This window comes from Oncorhynchus masou, chromosome 23, assembly GCF_036934945.1.
Source record: "Oncorhynchus masou masou isolate Uvic2021 chromosome 23, UVic_Omas_1.1, whole genome shotgun sequence".
NCBI lineage: Eukaryota > Metazoa > Chordata > Actinopteri > Salmoniformes > Salmonidae > Oncorhynchus > Oncorhynchus masou.
Genome location: NC_088234.1, coordinates 7667321 through 7682390, shown reverse-complemented (window position 1 = coordinate 7682390; position 15070 = coordinate 7667321). Strand labels below are relative to the sequence as shown.

Here is a 15070-nt window from a genome sequence, read left to right as displayed (position 1 = left end):
CACACACAGACAGACTTTGGTCAGCACACAGAGTTTTAATGTAGAGAATAGGAGAGCTTTAATGTAGAACTACTTTCATGACTTCAAAGTGATTTTATTTCAGAGGCTAAATTTTCGCTACCCACTGTTAGGTTAGCCGCAGAGCTAACGGTACAGACACAAAGTATATCCAATACGGGTTTTTTTTCTCTCCAAAGCAAATAAACTATTTGAACGATGGAACGTTACATACCTCTTAAGCTGACAGTCCCCGAAATCGAGATTTACCGGAAAAAAAAAGATGTATATGCCTACAAAACTTACAAACCTACAAAACTTATTTGATTGTTTTAGAAGTCAGAAGAAGACAGAACTTCCCAGGACCATGTCATCGACCTCTGTCGAATAAACGTGTTTCTGCCTCCCTCTGGTGGTCGGCTGCATCATTACATCCATTTACATCACATTATATTGTTGTGTTCTATTATCAGAGTAAGAACTCGACGGACACTGTGAAAAGCTTTAACTTCTTATTGCTGGGGGGGAAGTATTGAGTAGCTTGGATGAATAAGGTGTCCAGAGTAAACTGCCTGCTACTCAGGCCCAAAAGCTAAGATATGCATATTATTATTAGTAGATTTGGAAAGAAAACACTCTGAAGTTTCTAAAACTGTTTGAATGATGTCTGTGAGTATAACAAAGCTCATATGGCAGGCAAAAACCTCAGAAAAAATCCAACCATTAAGTGGGAAATTTGGTCCAATTGCACTTCCTAAGGCTTCCACTAGATGTCAACAGTCTTTAGAACCTTGTTTGAGGATTCTACTGGGAAGGGGGAAAGAATGAGAGCTGTTTCAACCAGAGGTCTGGCAGAGTGCCATGAGCTCAGTCTCGCACTCGCCCGTGAGAGTTCCATTGCATTTCTAAACAAAACGGAATTCTCCGGTTGAAACATTATTGAAGATTTATGTTAAAAACATCCTAAGGATTGATTCTATAATTCCATGCATAACAATTGTATCTTTTATCAATGTTTATTTTGAGTATTTCTGTAAATTCATGTGGCTCTGCAAAATCACCAAAGATTTTTGGATATAAATATGAACTTTATCGGACAAAACATACATTTATTGTGTAACATGGGGTCCTATGAGTGTCATCTGATGAAGATCATCAAAGGTTAGTGATTCTTTGTATCTCCATTTCTGTGTTTTGTGACTCCTCTCTTTGGCTGGAAATGACTATTTCAATGACTAGGACATAATCGTTTGGTGTGCTTTCGCTGTAAAGCTTTTTTGAAATTGGACACTGTGGTGGGATTAACAACAAGTGTATCTATAAAATGGTGTAAAATACTTGCATGTTTGAGGAATTTTAATTATGAGATTTCTGTTGTTTTGAGTTTGGTGCCCTGCACTTTCACTGGCTGTTGTCATATCGATCCCGTTAACGGGATTTCAGCCATAAGAAGTTTTTGTATTTTTACCGGATAATAATGCTGCATTAGACAAAGGTTTCCCCTGTCCTGCACTCATCCCATCCCAAGCTTCATTATGGCTCTTGTCTCTTTTATAACTAATGAGACATAATGATTTAAGATCAGAAACCTAAACTATTATGAAAAGGATTATTCATTTACATTAAAAAAACTTCATATTTGTATATATTGTTTTGTACTTCTACTGTGTACAAGAACATTCTCAGACATAAATAATCAACTCCAGGTTAAAGTCAAAGGTCATAGCTTTGTGGGAGGGGGGGGGAATAATAATGATGTCTAAAACCAAAAGTGAAAACATTGTTAAACGTCTGTCAGCTCAACTGGGTTTAAATATCTTGATTGACACTCCCTCTCTGCCAGCGAAAATGTTGACGCAAATGTTTATAACAATGTTCTGTAATGTTGACAACTCTTCCCAACCCAATTATCCTTCAGGCAGAGACTCTGCTACAAGTTCTGAAGCATTTATAGTTATGTCTGACAGCTTTGTTTGTGTGTGTGTGTGTGTGTGTGTGTGTGTGTGTGTGTGTGTGTGTGTGTGTGTGTGTGTGTGTGTGTGTGTGTGTGTGTGTGTGTGTGTGTGTGTGTGTGTGTGTGTGTGTGTGTGTGTGTGTGTGTGGCTACACCAAGTAGCTGGCAGGATCAGTTTTGTTTCAGTTCATTGAACATAGGATGTTTCTCTCTCTCTCTCTTCCCCTCTCTCTCTCTCTCTTCCCCTCTCTCTCCCTTCCTGTCTCTCTCTCACTTCCCCTCTGTCTCTCCCTTCCCCTCTCTCTCTCTCTCTTCCCCTCTCTCTTCCCCCCCCTCTCTCTCTCTTGCCCTCTCTCTCCCTTCCTCTCTCTCTCTCCCTTCCCCCTTCTCTCTCTCTCTCTCTCTTCCCCTCTCTCTCCCCCCTCTCTCTCTCTCTCTCGCTCTCTCTTCCCCTCTCTCTCCCTTCCTCTCTCTCCATTCCCCCCTCTCTCTCCCTTCCTGTCTCTCTCTCTCCCTTCCTATCTCTCTCTCTTCCCCTCTCTCCCCTCTCTCTCTCTCTCTTCCCCTCTCTCTCCCTTCCTATCTCTCTCTCCTCTCTCCCTCTCTCCCCTCATATCTCTCTCTCCTCTCTCTCTCCCTTCCTATCTCTCTCTCTCTCTCACTTCCTCTCTCTCTCCCTTCCTCTCTCTCCCTTCCCCTCTCTCTCCCTTCCCCTCTCTCTCACTTCCTCTCTCTCTCCCTTCCTCTCTCTCCCTTCCCCTCTCTCTCCCTTCCCCTCTCTCTCCCTTCCCCTCTCTCTCCCTTCCTATCTCTCTCTCCCTTCCTCTCTCTCCCTTCCTATCTCTTTCTCTCTCCCTTCCTCTCTCTCCCCTCCTCTCTCTCTCCCCCTTCCTATCTCTCTCTCTCTCCCCCCTCTCTCTCTCCCTTCCTGTCTCTCTCTCTCCCCTCTCTCTCCCTTCATCTCTCTCTCTCACCTCTCTCTCTCCCTTCCTGTCTCTCTCTCTCTCCCTTCCTCTCTCTCTCCCTTCCCCTCTCTCTATCCTCTCTCTCTCCCTTCCTGTCTCTCTCTCTCTCTCTCTCTCCCTTCCCCTCTCTCACTTCCTGTCTCTCTCTCCTCTCTCTCTCCCTTCTTGTCTCTCTCTTATTGCCAAAGCCTACTTTGGAGATGTACAATATTAATATAATTAAATTGAATTAACAGACTAATAACAATACCATTAAGCATAGAGAACATGTGCAGGTTGGTTTGTCTGTCAGACACTGTCCCTCATCTAATGGCAGGCAGCAATTTAGTGCGCTGCCAACCCACAGCTCTCTGCGTCCTCCCCCAACAGGACGGGTAGCCTGTCCTCATCAGAGAGGTCTTTGGGGAAATGACACTCTCTAATTGTTTTATATTTTTGACATTTTGTCAGGAAATGCAGCTCTGTCTCAGGTTCTGCTGTTGTGCAGTGGTTGCACAGCCTTTCCTCTACAGGGAACCAGGTTTTCCTGTCTACCCTTCTCAATGGCAAGGCTGTGCTCACTGAGCCTGTACTCTGTCAAGGTTTTTGTGTGTGGTGTGTGTGTGTGGTGTGTGTATGGTGTGTGTATGGTGTGTGTGTGGTGTGTGTGGTGTGTGTATGGTGTGTGTATGGTGCGTGTATGGTGTGTGTATGGTGTGTAGTGTGTATGGTGTGTGTGTGGTGTGTATGGTGTGTGTATGGTGTGTGTATGGTGTGTGTGTGTGGTGTGTGTATGGTGTGTGTATGGTGTGTGTGTGGTGTGTGTGGTGTGTGTATGGTGTGTGTATGGTGCGTGTATGGTGTGTGTATGGTGTGTAGTGTGTATGGTGTGTGTGTGGTGTGTATGGTGTGTGTATGGTGTGTGTATGGTGTGTGTGTGGTGTGTGTATGGTGTGTGTGTTGGTGTGTGTGTGCTGGTGTGTGTTGATGAAAAGGGGGGGTCGTTCAACTGAATATATTCTACTGAAATGTGTTGCATTTAACCCCTTTAACCCAACACACGTTGTGCGTGTGAGTCTTGTCTGTCGGCAGCAGATTAGGAGGGAGAGACACAGAGAGACAGAGAAACAGAGAGCACCTGTCAGAGATGAGGAGTGACAGTGCAGAGTTGTCTATCAGAGCATCATGGACACACACATTGACACACACATTGACACACACATGAACACACACACACACATGAACACACACACACACACACACACATGAACACACACATGAACACACACAAACGAACACACACATGAACACACACACTCACACACATGAACACACACACACACACACACACACATGAAGTTCGACAGAAAGTAGAGAAGAGAGGGAGAGATGGAGGGAGAGATGGAGGGAGAGATAGAAAGAGATGGAGGGAGGGAGAGATGGAGGGAGAGATAGTGAGAGATGGAGGGAAAGAGATGGAGGGAGAGAGATGGAGGGAGAGAGATGGAGGGAGAGATCGAGGGAGAGATAGAGAGAGATGGAGGGAGAGATGAAGAGAGAGATGGAGGGAGAGATGGAGGGAGAGAGATGGAGGGCGAGATGGATCGAGAGAGATGCAGGGAGAGATAGAGAGAGATGATAGAAAGAGATGGAGGGAGAGATGGAGGGAGGGATGGAGGGAGAGATGGAGGGAGAGAGATGGAGGGAGAGATAGAGAGAGATGATAGAAAGAGGTGGAGGGACAGAGAGATTTCTGTTTATTTCACTTTTGTATATTATCTAACTCACTTGCTTTGGAAAATGTCAACATATGTTTCCCATGCCAATAAACCTCCTTAAATGTAATTTAATTGAGAAATAATGGTTGAAGGAGAGAGATGGAGAGACAGAATGGAAAGAGATAAGATAGAAGATAAAAGAGGGGATAGCGGAGAGACAGAAGACAAAGGAGAAGGATAGAAGGATAGAGGGGGGAAGGGGGAGAAGACAGAGGAGAGGAATAGAAGGATAGAGGGGAGGAAGGGGGAGAAGACAGAGGAGAGGGATAGAAGGATAGAGGGGGGAAGGGGGAGAAGACAGAGGAGAGGGATAGAAGGATAGAGGGGAGGAAGGGGGAGAAGACAGAGGAGAGGGATAGAAGGATAGAGGGGGAAGGGGAGAAGACAGAGGAGAGGGATAGAAGGATAGAGGGGAGGAAGGGGGAGAAGACAGAGGAGAGGGATAGAAGGATAGAGGGGGAAGGGGGAGAAGACAGAGGAGAGGGATAGAAGGATAGAGGGGAGGAAGGGGGAGAAGACAGAGGAGAGGGATAGAAGGATAGAGGGGAGGAAGGGGGAGAAGACAGAGGAGAGGAATAGAAGGATTGAGTGAGGAAGGGGGAGAAGACAGAGGAGAGGGATAGAAGGATAGAGGGGAGGAAGGGGGAGAAGACAGAGGAGAGGAATAGAAGGATAGAGTGAGGAAGGGGGAGAAGACAGAGGAGAGGAATAGAAGGATAGAGTGAGGAAGGGGGAGAAGACAGAGGAGAGGGATAGAAGGATAGAGGGGAGGAAGGGGGAGAAGACAGAGGAGAGGGATAGAAGGATAGAGGGGGGAAGGGGGAGAAGACAGAGGAGAGGAATAGAAGGATAGAGGGGAGGAAGGGGGAGAAGACAGAGGAGAGGAATAGAAGGATAGAGGGGAGGAAGGGGGAGAAGACAGAGGAGAGGAATAGAAGGATAGAGGGGGAAGGGGGAGAAGACAGAGGAGAGGAATAGAAGGATAGAGGGGAGGAAGGGGGAGACGACAGAGGAGAGGAATAGAAGGATAGAGGGGGGAAGGGGGAGAAGACAGAGGAGAGGGATAGAAGGATAGAGGGGGGGAAGGGGGAGAAGACAGAGGAGAGGAATAGAAGGATAGAGGGGAGGAAGGGGGAGAAGACAGAGGAGAGGGATAGAAGGATAGAGGGGAGGAAGGGGGAGAAGACAGAGGAGAGGAATAGAAGGATAGAGGGGAGGAAGGGGGAGAAGACAGAGGAGAGGAATAGAAGGATTGAGTGAGGAAGGGGGAGAAGACAGAGGAGAGGGATAGAAGGATAGAGGGGGGAAGGGGGAGAAGACAGAGGAGAGGGATAGAAGGATAGAGGGGGGAAGGGGGAGAAGACAGAGGAGAGGAATAGAAGGATAGAGGGGAGGAAGGGGGAGAAGACAGAGGAGAGGGATAGAAGGATAGAGGGGAGGAAGGGGGAGAAGACAGAGGAGAGGGATAGAAGGATAGAGGGGGGAAGGGGGAGAAGACAGAGGAGAGGGATAGAAGGATAGAGGGGAGGAAGGGGGAGAAGACAGAGGAGAGGAATAGAAGGATAGAGGGGAGGAAGGGAGAGAAGACAGAGGAGAGGGATAGAAGCATAGAGGGGAAGATATGTGTCTCTTTTTCTGGTAGAATGGTATGATATGAGCTGTAGGGAAACATCTGGGATTGGTGCGTGAAATCTCAGCCCACTCAGTGAATCTCAACGACACACACACATACACACATTCATGCACGCACACACACACACACACACACACACAAACCCACACACACACACACACACACAGACACACACAGACACACACACACACACACAGACACACACACACACACACACAGACACACACACACACACACACACACACACACACACACACACACACACACACACACACACACACACACACACACACACACAACCTCAAATTCAAATTACAGGATGAAATGTCACACTTTGGAGAATTCTAGTAGTCTTGTCTTCGTCCTGCTTCTCTTCCTCTGATTGGCTGGTCTCTCTCTCTTTGTGTGTGTGTCTGTCTGTCTGCCTGCCTGCCTGCCTGCCTGCCTGCCTGCCTGCGTGTCTCTGTGTGTGTGTGTACACTCTATAATAAACATGTCATCCATCTTATGGTGAATCATAATTTTTTGTCATAATTTTTTGTTCCCAGATAGAGGAGAAGCTGAGTTGGAGATGAATTGAATGAAATGGCAGAGAGAGTGAGAGAGGCACCTACAATTCGACATACCAATTAGGATTTGGCTAAAAATACTTGACTCAGTCATAGAGTCCATTGCCCTTTATGGTTGTAAGGGATTTCACCCCCGTAGTGGACAAAAATGAATGGCAAGTTATTGGCATAGGACAAACCATGCACACATTGGCCAATACCACCCAAAGCGGCGTTGATTCATGCAAAGTTTACTTCTATTGCCATATGGGTATTGCCAGTTGTAACACTTCAAAAATCCAACAGGTGGCGATTGCACTCCACCATGGTTTTTCATATTGGTATTGGACTCCAAGTCAACATCCAAAAGCCAAATTTTGAAAAAACGAATTTTTTGAAAAAAACGTATCACCCCTTAAAAAAGTGCTTTCTGGACCGTTTTTCGAAATTCTTTCGCATTTTTTGACAATTACACATGTATAAGAACTGTATGAAAATACTTTTGTCCAATTTTATTAACATAATTTTTTTAATTTTTTTACTTGCGCATATTGCATATGTTTTGTCCATTTGCAATATGATTTCATAGGAAGTCAGAAGTCAAAAGTCGAAAATTCTTAAATTTCATAAAAAACTTCACACACCCCTAAAAAAGTGCTTTCTGGACCGTTTTTCGAAATTTTTTCGCATTTTGTGTCAGTTACACACGTATAAGAACTGTATCAACATACTTTAGTCATATTTTATTATCATAATTTTTTTTTTTTTTTTTACTTGCGCATATTGCATGTGTTTTCTCCATCTGCAATATGATTTCATAGGAAGTCAGAAGTCAAAAGTCAAAAATTATTAAATTTCATAAAAAACTTCACACACCCCTAAAAAGTGCTTTCTGGACCGTTTTTCGAAATTTTTTCGAATTTTGTGTCAGTTACACACGTATAAGAACTGTATCAACATACTTTAGTCATATTTTATTATTATAATGTTTTTGTTTTTTTTTGCTTGTGCATAAGGCATATGTTTTGTGGGGGCCAAATGTCATAAGAAATTTGACATGCTCAAAAATCCTTCAGAAATGCAAAATTGACTGGCCTGATGAACTCGGGATGGCCGGGCAGTGATTGTTGTTCCTTTCAATCACTCGTGGTGTTGATTTCATCATGTCCATTTGTTTATGTTTTCTCACTTTTGCAAAGTCACTGTGCATTTGCCATATGGTTAACTGGGCATTCACCATCACCAATTTGTCATGCCATAAAAATCATGCAGGAATGCCAAATTGACTGGCCCGATGAACTCGGGATGGCTGGGCAGTGATTCTGGTACCTCTCCATCGCTCGTTTGGGTTGATTTCAGAATGTCCATTTGGTCATGTTTTCTCACTTTTGCAAAGTCACTGTGCATTTGCCATATGGTTAACTGGGCAGTCACCATCACCAATTTGTCATGCCATAAAAATCATGCAGGAATGCCAAATTGACTGGCCCGATGAACTCGGGATGGCTGGGCAGTGATTCTGGTACCTCTCCATCGCTCGTTTGGGTTGATTTCAGAATGTCGCTTTTGGTGATGGTACCTCACCGCTTAAACATATTGCTAATGGACAAGTCACCTGCAAGTCACCGTCCATCAGTCAATTTGATATCATTCAAAGCTAACTATTGGAGGCACTGTCAGTCTCTACGCACCCCAATGATACGTCCCTCCATCCATGTTGTGTATCTGTGTGATTTAGTTTTCCTTTGAATTTTTATGGGAAAAATGACTGATTTACAGTTCATGGGGGTTGCCTAATCATATATATGAAGTTTTGGAAAGATCTGATATTTTTAACCCCTCCAAACAGCCCATGAGACACCAATTATGGCACTTCCGGTTGGCACAGGAAGCTGTAACTCAACATACATCCTCATTGGGGTATTCCATTAGAGAATCCTGAGTTTTAAGTCTTTACCATGAAAACTGACTGATTTACACAGGGTTCAATGCACTATGTCCATCAAATTGCAGGCAGTGTATGGGTATACACTTTTAGGGCGATTTGGACCACTTCCGGTTGGTCCAGGAAGCTTAGAATCGACACAGGTAGACCTTATAGTGGTCTGATGGACTGGTACCAAAGACAGGTTCATACAACATTCATAACTCATATAGACTCCAGGTTGTATTTAGTGGAGCAGCCAATATATTCCTATGGGGAGAGAAGTCAATGAACACTGTTTTTATGTAAACATCTTCTTTTGACTGTGAAGGGTTAATGTCACACGGTCAAGGATAGGCTTGGACAGATCAGGAGGACCTTAGGAACAGTCCTGTGGTTGAATTGTCTTTCTAAACCTAACGGTTCCGCCGCTGTCACACAAAATCAAATGACGTACTGGTGAAGGCTTCATATTGGGCCTATTTTTCTCATGGTCGCCGCGCTCAGACCGAGCGAGCTACGGTCAAGCGGGGCGCCTCGTTGGACTCGGCACAGTCTGGACTCTATGGTGATGCCATTGTTTGTGTTGATTTCAGAATGTCCATTTGGTCATGTTTTCTCACTTTTGCAAAGTCACTGTGCATTTGCCATATGGTTAACTGGGCAGTCACCATCACCAATTTGTCATGCTATAAAAATCATGCAGGAATGCCAAATTGACTGGCCCGATGACCTCAGGATGGCTGGGCAGTGATACTGGTACCTCTCCATCGCTCGTTTGGGTTGATTTCAGAATGTCGCTTTTGGTGATGGTACCTCACTGTTAAAACATATTGCAAATGTTCCTTACTTTTGCAAAGTCACTGAAAATTTGTGCAGGAATGCCAAATTGACTGGCCCGATGAACTCGGGATGGCTTGGCAGTGATTCTGGTACCTCTCCATCACTCGTTATGGTCGATTCCAGAATGTCCATTTGGTGATGGTACCTCACTGTTAAAACATATTGCAAATGTTCCTTACTTTTGCAAAGTCACTGAAAATTTGTGCAGGAATGCCAAATTGACTGGCCCGATGACCTCGGGATGGCTGGGCAGTGATACTGGTACCTCTCCATGGCTCTTTTGGGTTGATTTCAGAATGTCGCTTTTGGTGATGGTACCTCACCGCTTAAACATATTGCTAATGGACAAGAGTCACCTGCAAGTCACTGTCCATCAGTCAATTTGATATCATTCAAAGCTAACTATTGGAGGCACTGTCAGTCTCTACTCACCCCAATGATACGTCCCTCCATCCATGTTGTGTATCTGTGTGATTTAGTTTTCCTTTGAATTTTTATGGGAAAAATGACTGATTTACAGTTCATGGGGGTTGCCTAATCATATATATGAAGTTTTGGAAAGATCTGATATTTTTAACCCCTCCAAACAGCCCATGAGACACCAATTATGGCACTTCCGGTTGGCACAGGAAGCTGTAACTCAACATACATCCTCATTGGGGTATTCCATTAGAGAATCCTGAGTTTTAAGTCTTTACCATGAAAACTGACTGATTTACACAGGGTTCAATGCACTATGTCCATCAAATTGCAGGCAGTGTATGGGTATACACTTTTAGGGCGATTTGGACCACTTCCGGTTGGTCCAGGAAGCTTAGAATCGACACAGGTAGACCTTATAGTGGTCTGATGGACTGGTACCAAAGACAGGTTCATACAACATTCATAACCCATATAGACTCCAGGTTGTATTTAGTGGAGCAGCCAATATATTCCTATGGGGAGAGAAGTCAATGAACACTGTTTTTATGTAAACACCTTCTTTTGACTGTGAAGGGTTAATGTCACACGGTCAAGGATAGGCTTGGACAGATCAGGAGGACCTTAGGAACAGTCCTGTGGTTGAATTGTCTTTCTAAACCTAACGGTTCCGCCGCTGTCACCCAAAATCAAATGACGTACTGGTGAAGGCTTCATATTGGGCCTATTTTTCTCATGGTCGCCGCGCTCAGACCGAGCGAGCTACGGTCAAGCGGGGCACCTCATTGGACTCGGCACAGTCTGGACACTATGGTCATGCCATTGTTTGTGTTGATTTCAGAATGTCCATTTGGTCATGTTTTCTCACTTTTGCAAAGTCACTGTGCATTTGCCATATGGTTAACTGGGCAGTCACCATCACCAATTTGTCATGCCATAAAAATCATGCAGGAATGCCAAATTGACTGGCCCGATGACATAGGGATGTCTGGGCAGTGATACTGGTACCTCTCCATGGCTCGTTTGGGTTGATTTCAGAATGTCGCTTTTGGTGATGGTACCTCACTGTTAAAACATATTGCAAATGTTCCTTACTTTTGCAAAGTCACTGAAAATTTTTGCAGGAATGCCAAATTGACTGGCCCGATGACCTCGGGATGGCTGGGCAGTGATACTGGTACCTCTCCATGGCTCGTTTGGGTTGATTTCAGAATGTCGCTTTTGGTGATGGTACCTCACTGTTAAAACATATTGCAAATGTTCCTTACTTTTTCAAAGTCACTGAAAATTTTTGCAGGAATGCCAAATTGACTGGCCCGATGACCTCGGGATGGCTGGGCAGTGATACTGGTACCTCTCCATGGCTCGTTTGGGTTGATTTCAGAATGTCGCTTTTGGTGATGGTACCTCACTGTTAAAACATATTGCAAATGTTCCTTACTTTTGCAAAGTCACTGAAAATTTTTGCAGGAATGCCAAATTGACTGGCCCGATGACCTCGGGATGGCTGGGCAGTGATACTGGTACCTCTCCATGGCTCGTTTGGGTTGATTTCAGAATGTCGCTTTTGGTGATGGTACCTCACTGTTAAAACATATTGCAAATGTTCCTTACTTTTTCAAAGTCACTGAAAATTTGTGCAGGAATGCCAAATTGACTGGCCCGATGAAGTCGGGATGGCTTGGCAGTGATTCTGGTACCTCTCCATCACTCGTTAGGGTTGATTCCAGAATGTCCATTTGGTGATTTTTCTCACTCTTTCAAAGTCACTGTGCATTTGCCATATGGTTAACTGGGCAGTCACCATTACCAATTTGTCATGCCATAAAAATCATGCAGGAATGCCAAATTGACTGGCCCGATGACATAGGGATGTCTGGGCAGTGATACTGGTACCTCTCCATCGCTCGTTTGGGTTGATTTCAGAATGTCGCTTTTGGTGATGGTACCTCACCGCTTAAACATATTGCTAATGGACAAGAGTCACCTGCAAGTCACCGTCCATCAGTCAATTTGATATCATTCTGACACCAAACTGATACAAACTGACACCAAACCCACTTTTCCCAACTCATTTAGGAGCCAAGTATAACATACTTCAGAGCTGGCCCAAAATTCACAAGGCCTTCGGTACAAAACATTAAAAAACCATAAAACACATAGTTACTTTCTAGCTGCGGGGCCAGTTCGGACATTATGTGTAGTCCTATGTGAGGCGACCCCGAATCCCGAGTTTCGGCCCGATAGGTCATTTGGTGTCCGAGTAAAAGCCTAATTGGTGCTGAAAATCCACTTTTTTCAATGCCTTGCTACGGGGTCCTTGAATGAGCTATCGGACCGAGATGTTGGGTTCTGTCTCTATGGGCCGAGACGGTCACAATGCACCTAGTCTTGTGTCTCTGGGACATTTCTAAATGTCGCCATTTTCGTAATGGTCAAAATGAATTGAAGTCATTGCAAATGTTCGACGCTGTTTCTCGGTCCGAGAACATTCTAGAGCGCCGTAACTCACCACGCACTATCTACCTGAGGTCTAGAACAGGATTCTAAAGTTTCGGAACTCTAGGTCTGACGGTTCTTTTTTAGCTCGAACAAAGCTAACTATTGGAGGCACTGTCAGTCTCTACACACCCCAATACGTCCCTCCATCCAAGTTGTGTATCTGTGTGATTTATTTTTCCTTTGAATTTTTATGGGAAAAATGACTGATTTACAGTTCATGGGGGTTGTCTAATCACACATATGAAGTTTTGGACAGATCTGATTTTTTTAACCCTTCCAAACAGCCCCTGAGTCACCAATTATGGCACTTCCGGTTGGCACAGGAAGCTATAAATACACACATGTCTTGACTGACATAGAAACCTAGGGAATCCTGAGTTTTAAGTCTTTAAGTTGAGAATTGACTGATCTACACAGGGTTGAATAATGCAGAGGCCTTGGCACCTTTCGAGGTGATGTACATCCAAATACCTTTTGGGTCAATTTAACCACTTCCGGTTGCTCCAGGAAGCTTAGAATCGACACAGGTAGACCTCATAGTGGTCTGATGGAATGTCATAGAAGACAGGTTCATACAGCATTCATAACCCATAAAGACTCCAGGTTGTATTTAGGGGAGCAGGCAATGTATTCCTATGGGGAGAGAAGTCAATGCACACTGTTTTTTTGTAAACACCTTCTTTTAACTGTGAAAGGTTAATGCCACACAGTCAAGGTTAGGCTTGCACAGATCGGGAGGACCTTAGGAACAGTCCTGTGTTTGAATTGTCCTTCTAAACCTAACGGTTCCGCCGCTGTCACCCAAAATCAAATAACATTGTGGTGCAGGCTTCATTGTGGGCCTATTTTTCTCATGGTCGCTGCGCTCAGACCGAGTGAGCTACGGTCAAGCGGGGCACCTCGTTGGACTCGGCCCTGCCTTGGGATTATGTTTATGCCATTGCCTGCTCTCTGTGTCTTTAAACACCACGCTTTGTCACTCCATCCTTGCTGTGTGTGTGTGTGTGAGAGCTTTTCTTTGACATCTGTTGGGAAAAATGACTGATTTACAGTTCATGGGTGTTGTCTAATCACACATATGAAGTTTTGGACAGATCTGATTTTTTTAACCCTTCCAAACAGCCCCTGAGACACCAATTATGGCACTTCCGGTTGGCACAGGAAGCTATAAATAAACTCATATCCTCATTGGGGTATGCCTTTACAGAATCCTGAGTTTTAAGTCTTTACGTTAAGAACTGAGTTATTTACGGAGGGTTTAGTGAGTGTTTGTTATTTCAGAAAATCATAGAAAATCACAGAAATGTCGCAGAGCTCCGCAGCACATTTTAAAAATACTCGTATGAACACCCTGCAACTGGATCTGTAACCGTTGAAAAAAAACCCCACCTATATCTGAACATCACGATCTGGTCAACGTACGATTTCTCGTAAATGACGATAGATAAATGGCCGATTTTTTTTTTATTGACACCGGAGGCTCCTTGACTTTGACGTGAAGTGAAAAAATCTTTTCTCTATTTTCATTTTGGACCTTTAATCCCAGAAATATGGCCATAACTCAAAAACCGTTGAGGCCTAGACGCCATCTTGTTCGGGGCCATCTTCCCATAATGCCAAACCTACGCTCACCAAGTTTCGGCTTCGAAATATTTTCGGTTTCCGAGATATGGCACGTCGTGATTCGGGATGTTTTGTCCAATAGCAATATGATTGCTTATGCCCTCTTGTGGGATATTTCGGCATTGCGCAAAAATGGGCTAAAATTTGTTTATTTTATTAAACGAAAACCGAATGTCCGACAAAGTTCATTTGATGACTTCCCGGTAGGTCTGGCCCTACCGCTCGGCCCGACGCCGTCCCCGAATTTCTAAAATGTTTTCGGACGTCTAGTAAGGGACCGTACATTTCCAATAGGGACTTTCTCACTAACCATACGGTGATTGTCGAAATGTTCCCTTAAGGTATGTGAGGTCTGGGGTCCGCTCACCAACCAAGACTTTACAAAATGGGACAAACAACAAATTGAGACTCTGCATGCAGAATTCTGCAAAAATATCCTCCGTGTACAACGTAGAACACCAAATAATACATGCAGAGCAGAATTAGGCCGATACCCACTAATTATCAAAATACAGAAAAGAGCCTTTAAATCCTACAACCACCTAAAAGGAAGCAATTCCCAAACCTTCCACAACAAAGGCATCACCTACAGAGAGATGAACCTGGAGAAGAGTCCCCTAAGCAAGCTGGTCCTGGGGCTCTGTTCACAAACACACCCTACAGAGCACCAGGACAGCAGCACAATTAGACCCAACCAAATCATGAGAAATCAAAAAGATAATTATTTGACACTTTGGAAAGAATTAACAAAAAATCAAAGCAAACTAGAATGCTATTTGGCCCTAAACAGAGAGTACACAGCGGCAGAATACCTGACCACTGTGACTGACCCAAACTTAAGGAAAGCTTTGACTATGGACAGACTCAATGAGCATAGCCTTGCTATTGAGAAAGGCCGCCGTAG

General features: G+C 44.3%; 1 protein-coding gene across 1 annotated transcript in view; it reads left to right on the top strand.

Moving 5' to 3' along the window:
• Positions 1 to 15070, top strand: part of LOC135510229 (pyruvate carboxylase, mitochondrial-like) — a 541364-nt gene that overhangs the window by 273700 nt on the left and 252594 nt on the right. The gene's annotated exons all lie outside the window — the stretch shown is intronic.